This window comes from Lathamus discolor, chromosome 6, assembly GCF_037157495.1.
Source record: "Lathamus discolor isolate bLatDis1 chromosome 6, bLatDis1.hap1, whole genome shotgun sequence".
Lineage (NCBI taxonomy): Eukaryota > Metazoa > Chordata > Aves > Psittaciformes > Psittacidae > Lathamus > Lathamus discolor.
The window spans coordinates 17,616,657-17,622,530 of NC_088889.1; the positions used below are offsets into that span (position 1 = coordinate 17,616,657).

The following is a 5,874-nucleotide window of genomic DNA, read 5'->3' on the forward strand; positions in this document are numbered from 1 at the left end:
TATTAGATGAGGATTACATTGCAATTCAGCTTGATCTTTCCATTCGACATGCAGCTATGCTTACTTTTTTATTTGTGTTAGGCCAGACCATCACATTGCAACTGAGCTACATCAGTTTATGTCTGGTGAAGGGCCCTGCATTTGCAGGGTTCTTCAAAGCACTGCAGAAAGCAGCCGCTGATAGATTAATTGCTCACAGCACTAGCAATGATCAAAGCAATCCCTCTCAGGTGAGGCTGTGAAGAGAAATAGAGGGAAGCTATGACAATCACAATGTTGCTTGAAGGAACAGCATGTGTGTCTTTTCTTTTGCCTCACTGAACTCTTTGGGGTAAGCACTCATCCCTGGAAGCTTCTTTTTGTAATGGCAGGCAGTTGGACAGGCAGTGTGAGGTCTGCTGTCCGCCTCCCATTGCCTGCTTGCTGTATTTTTCAGAAGTCACAGCAGGAGATGATGCTGAAGTGTTCGGATGAAGAAAGAGATCTGTTACCATCGGTGAGGGTGTGTTTTTTAATGGGCCTTGTAGCAGGCATATTAAACCACATACATACAAGTAAAGACCTGCTGTCCTCTCATTGTCGGAGGGACAGGGAAAAAAACTACTTGTAGGAGGGACTTAAATGCAAAGTTTGCAGAAGTCTGGAGAGGGTATTGCAGCCAGGACTGGCAATGCCATGTAACCATAACAGATACACCCTTCTAGACAGAAGTTCTTTGTGCTTCATTAGCATCTCTCACATAGATATCTGATGTCTGATCATTTGTGCTGATATTTTACTAATTCTTTTGGCTTCTAATTGAGGCTTCCTATTATCCTAGAGGAAGGCTAGGGGACATAGCATGACTAACAAGCTGATCCACTGGGTTTTCTGTATTCATGAGGCTCCACTTCCATAAAGAGAAACTGGAAATCCTTTTCACCAGGGAATAATATGCAAGGCTCAGAGTGGATGAAGTTTGTGTGCTCTTTTTAATAAGTACTGCTTTTCTTTCTATAGACACTCAAGCTCCCCGAATTAGAGCGCTGCCTGAAGGGACAGGTATTATGAAAAGCCTTTGTGTGTCAGTGGGAAGCCCCTGATTATCACAAGAGGATCTAAATGGAAAGGTGACATTCAAAAGACCATTAAGATAAAAGCCAGGATGAATTTCTTTCCAACTTCACTTAATAGAAGCTTTTGTTTAAAATCACCTTTCCTGAGAGAAGGAAGGAAAGCCCAACCTATGCAATCTGATATACATAGCTTACTTCTTAATTGGGTACGGTCAGCTGCTTAAGAAAGCAATAGCTTAACCAGGAAAGGTAATGAAATTAATGGCAGAGATAATAAGAATGTCAATATATGTGACAAATATGTACTTCTAATCTTTCAGCCATGAAAGCCCAATGGACAACATAGTGCCAGCTACTTCCAGATGATCTTCCAGGACACCAGACACAAATGTAATACAGACAAAATTGCCTCTACCAGAAAAGCCAGCTTACTTCGTGCTTGGCTTTGCGGAGCTTTAGGAAACTGAAACAGGGGGGTTTATGGATAATTGAGTTTCTGTTCACTTGCCCTCTGGACTCCCTGCAAGACTGTTGCCTACAGCATGCTCTCCAATGCTCTTGGTAGCCTAGTTTCGAACAAAGTATGAAACTGGGCTGTGTCCTTATTGCCTGAAGCCTGTCCCACAGTTTAAATTCTCCTTGCTTGGCCAGGGCTGGTAGCTGAGAAATGTTTCAGTTTTGTTCCATTTTCCTGTTACAACCTTGTAACTTTTCCTAGAAAAATACACAGGAGGGTCTCTGTGTGTGACTGTCTCTCCCCTCAGCATTAACCAGATTGCAGAGTACGCCTGAGACTTGGAAGTGTGGATTGAGTAAAAAGTGATCACAATCACTGTTAATAATGACATTTGCCAAGCATAAAGTATGTTAGGCCTGACTTCCATCTGGCCAGTCCTTTTTCTGTAATGCCAGTGATGCTGTCAGCCTAGCTGGTCCTGGACGCTACTGCTGAATGAAGTTATCCTTCAGCTTTGAGATGACTCTGGCCAAGATCTCAAGACACAGGCTAGTATCTAAACACTGTTCCTCTCTGCTGTGATAACAGACTTGGGCAGCAGCACAAATCTAACACGCTGTCTTTTATCTCCCAACATCCACTACCCATGTGAAAGCCTCAGTAGCAGCAGAAATAGGCAGTAAACAGATTGCCTAATTTGCTAAAATCTGATCTATAGGTATCCACTTGGCTGTACAACAATGTGTTGAGCTGCACACAGCAGGGCCTTATAGTTCCCAGCTATTGTTGAAGGAAATGCATTAAACCAGTAGGTCGTGTTGTTATGTAGGATCCGTGCCAGTTCAAAGCTGCCTGCTGCCTTAATGAGTTGTAGTGGCCTTTCACAACAATTTCCTTTTCCCTAAGGGCTGTCTTTCTGTCTCTCTTGCAGCGCTGGATCATGGGTCCTAGAGCCCTTCCACCAAACCTGAAAACAGGTACAATGCCAGATCTGCATTGTATCACATCATACCTTAAACTGGGTGCTGCAGCATGTGATTGCAGAGAGCTACCCTCAGCCGCTGTTTCCCACCTAGCTTCTGGGCTCACCACCACATTAAGGCTGCCTGCAACTCAGCATCTGCCTCGGCTGCTGTGCAAGGGAGCTGTTATAACCTTTGGGAGTTAAAATACTTGTATTAGGTTCTCACCACAGTGGGCTGTGATTTTGCTACCTGTACTTCACTCACGTCCCTGCTTCTGTGCATGACTAACATCCAGCCACAGCTGGGGAAGTTTTCTCTTCAGAAGGATTTGAGCAAGAGACAAGATAAAGCATGTTTGGCAAAGAGTCCCATCCACTGTTATGTTATCAGCATTGCCCTGGAGGAAGCCATTTTGGGGGTGTGCAGGATATCAGTGGCAGAATTCATCACAGCCTAGTGCTGAATCCCCCATCACCACAACAGAGAGGCTTTTTTGCAACATCTCCTGTAAAAAAATGCCTTATTTAGGCTGGGACTAAAAAGTATTGGTGACACATCTCTTTTACAGGGCAAACTAGGGGTATGTCATGAATAGTCCAGAGGTGTAAATTCTAGTTAGGATGCTACAATGACTGCTTATTATCCAGTAAACTAATTATATCATTATATGGGTGTATATATCCTATTGCTTGCTTTTCCATCTATTTCTGAATTTCTCACACTATTTACTTTATAATTCTGTTTTGTGTTGGATTCTTCATGAATTAGCATGGAGTTGAAAAGCAGACTCAGCCCTCATGGTTCTTCCTATTTTTCAGAGACCTGTCTGGTACAATGCCTTAAAATCGCCAGAGCTAGTAGTAGATATAAGCATAGCTCTCCTACCTGCTATTGTGTGAACACTTTTAGTTTCCTGCTTAGAAACAATCATGCTAGCAGCCAGCTCCAAGGAGTTGAAGATGAAAATAGCTTGAGCCCATCTTGCTGCTGAAGCAGAACTGTTATCTTGCATTCATTCACTATCGCTTTGTCCAACTTAATTTTAAAGGTACCAAACAGTAGAGCTTCTGCCACTTTACTCCTAGGAGATAACTTTGCATATCTCACTGCCATGAAGTTTTTCCTGATGCTCCACATTTTCCTGTCTCTACCCTTGAATGCTAATTCTGTCCTGGTCCATTATGCTAATTGGCTCCTTGCTCTTCACAGTATTTAAACCCTCTCAGGTCTTTCCTGTCATCGCTTGACTGTGCTACAAGTGTTAACTCTTTGAGCCTTGGTCTCTTTCTGTTTGCAGGCGATTCAAGTTTTGACATCAACTTAGGAGGCAACACGGCAAATCTTCAAATCTGCCCTGTAGGCAGAGTGGTGGAAATTGTTCTTTGATTCACTGTCTTGTTAAAAAATAAAAGAGAGAGAGAGAAAAGTCATGTTGCATGAATAGAGCAATTTGCTTCCTTTTGAGGAATAATACATTTAGTCAATGGGGACATGAATTTCTAATAAAATGTTGGGTTTGATTAGAAATTGCAAAATAAAGCTAGTTTGTTTTTAGCAGACCACCTAGATCTTCTTTGCAGTCATTCATTGCATTGTTAGTTTGTTCATGTATCTCCACTAACTTCCAGCTACATGAGCTAATGAAAGGGCGCTTAGCCAGGGAGATCTTTAAGTGTTTGTAGCATCCATGAGTAAGAAGATTAATAGCCCAAATGATCTAGCATTTGCAGTTGCCTACAGCATGAAAGCTTTCTTTTGGTTTTTTATTGTTTGAGAAACAACAAAAGATCATTGTGAACATGGTGAGGAGATGCTTGTTTCTTGGGGTGGGTATGAAGTGCACCAGGGGTGAGGAGATCAGAGCTGTCATTAACTACTCACTGAAGTAGATAGGTAGGACAATCTTTACCTACAAAGTTGCCTCTTTTAACAGAAGCCCCTGAAATGCTATAGAGAAAGAACAGACAGAGGACTTGGGGTATTTGGAAGGTAATCTCCCATAATCAATAGTGATATGTTGAAATCACTGCCTGCATGGTGGTGGATTCCTTTTGTCACCAACTTCTCACCCTTCCTGTGGTCAGGATCCAAGTATTTGGTGATCGGCTCCTCTCCACCAATAAAATGCCTTCTGTTCTGCAGTCCTCTGGGTCATTCTGTCACTTCCCAACTTGGATATCTGCATGCCTGACAAACTTGCTGGGTACAAAGATACCTGCTTCAAGAAAATCCGTATCTGTGGATACTGGCACATGGATTAGGTTACAAGGGTCAAGGACCAAATGCAATGGTGTCATTTGGGAATCTGCAAGGTGTGGGAAGTGCAAGGCAAACAAACCCCTCCCACGCTGCAGGGTGTGCAGCTGCCCCTTCATCACACATGTACCCGCAATCAGCGGGCCAGAAGCCCAGGGCTAGGACCTGTCATGCGTTTTGGTAATGTGACTGTTCATTGCCTAAGGCACAAATTATTCCTCTCTATTCTGGTATTTCTTTCATAGTTCTTTACACCTGAGAGCTTTTGGAATTGGACTGCTCCCTGAATAACAGAGTGTCTCCAGCAATGCTGAATAATTATTATTTTGTACGTATTTACAGACAGTCCAAAGATTTTTTCTAATGTTCTAAGTGCTTAAGGAAAAGGATGTGTGATGTCTCTGGCACCAGATTAATGTGTTAGTAGGCCGTGTAAAGCTGTAGCCTAGTCTTTATCCCCCAAGGCAGGTCCTCTAGATGCTGCCCATATGCGTGACTTGAGCTGCCATGAGCTCCACAGCACTCACCAGGGCCTGGGAGAAATCAGGTAATCGCGCTGGACTCTGGCAAGCAGAGGATCATGGTTTGGAGCTTGCAATTGATTAATCACATCAAATGAGCAGTGGGCAGGAGTCTTCAACAAGCGGCACGAAGTTTGCAGACAGAAATTAGATCTGTTTTAATTAGTGAACCGCTGTGGGGGCTGATGTGAACTAAACCCTTTCAGACCTCCCAGCAACAGAAGCTTGTCTAAAAGGCAGTTTTCTCAGAATATGGTACAAGCATCCTAACAATCGTACAGATGCCCCAGCATAACGAATCTTAAATGAATCTACCATCTCCAATTGCAAGTTTAGTGGAGGCCATGAGAAAAGGTGAAATGTATTTGGGTCTCAATTAAAAATAATAATTCCCATCATGTTGCCTCTGACAAGCTTGGCAATTTTTAAAACTGCCTTTATTATCCTGCTAATAAAGGATAGCCAGCAGCAAGGTGTCAGTGGAGAGCACAAGAGAATCACGGGGTGGTGCCGAGATACGCAATGTTAAATAGTCTGCAATCTGCATTCAGAAATATGCCCATGCAGGAGCCAGAGGAAGGAATAGGCACTACCCAGCTGCTCCTCCTGGAGAGTACTGG

At 43.1% G+C, this 5,874-nt stretch overlaps 1 long non-coding RNA gene across 1 annotated transcript; it reads left to right on the plus strand.

The window, feature by feature from the left end:
• Positions 1-235: 235 nt before the first annotated feature.
• LOC136017142 (uncharacterized) lies at positions 236-1,874 on the plus strand. Its single transcript, XR_010613840.1, has 4 exons — positions 236-331; positions 437-496; positions 1,000-1,041; positions 1,376-1,874. It is a non-coding gene; the product is annotated as an uncharacterized LOC136017142 (long non-coding RNA).
• Positions 1,875-5,874: the final 4,000 nt, after the last annotated feature.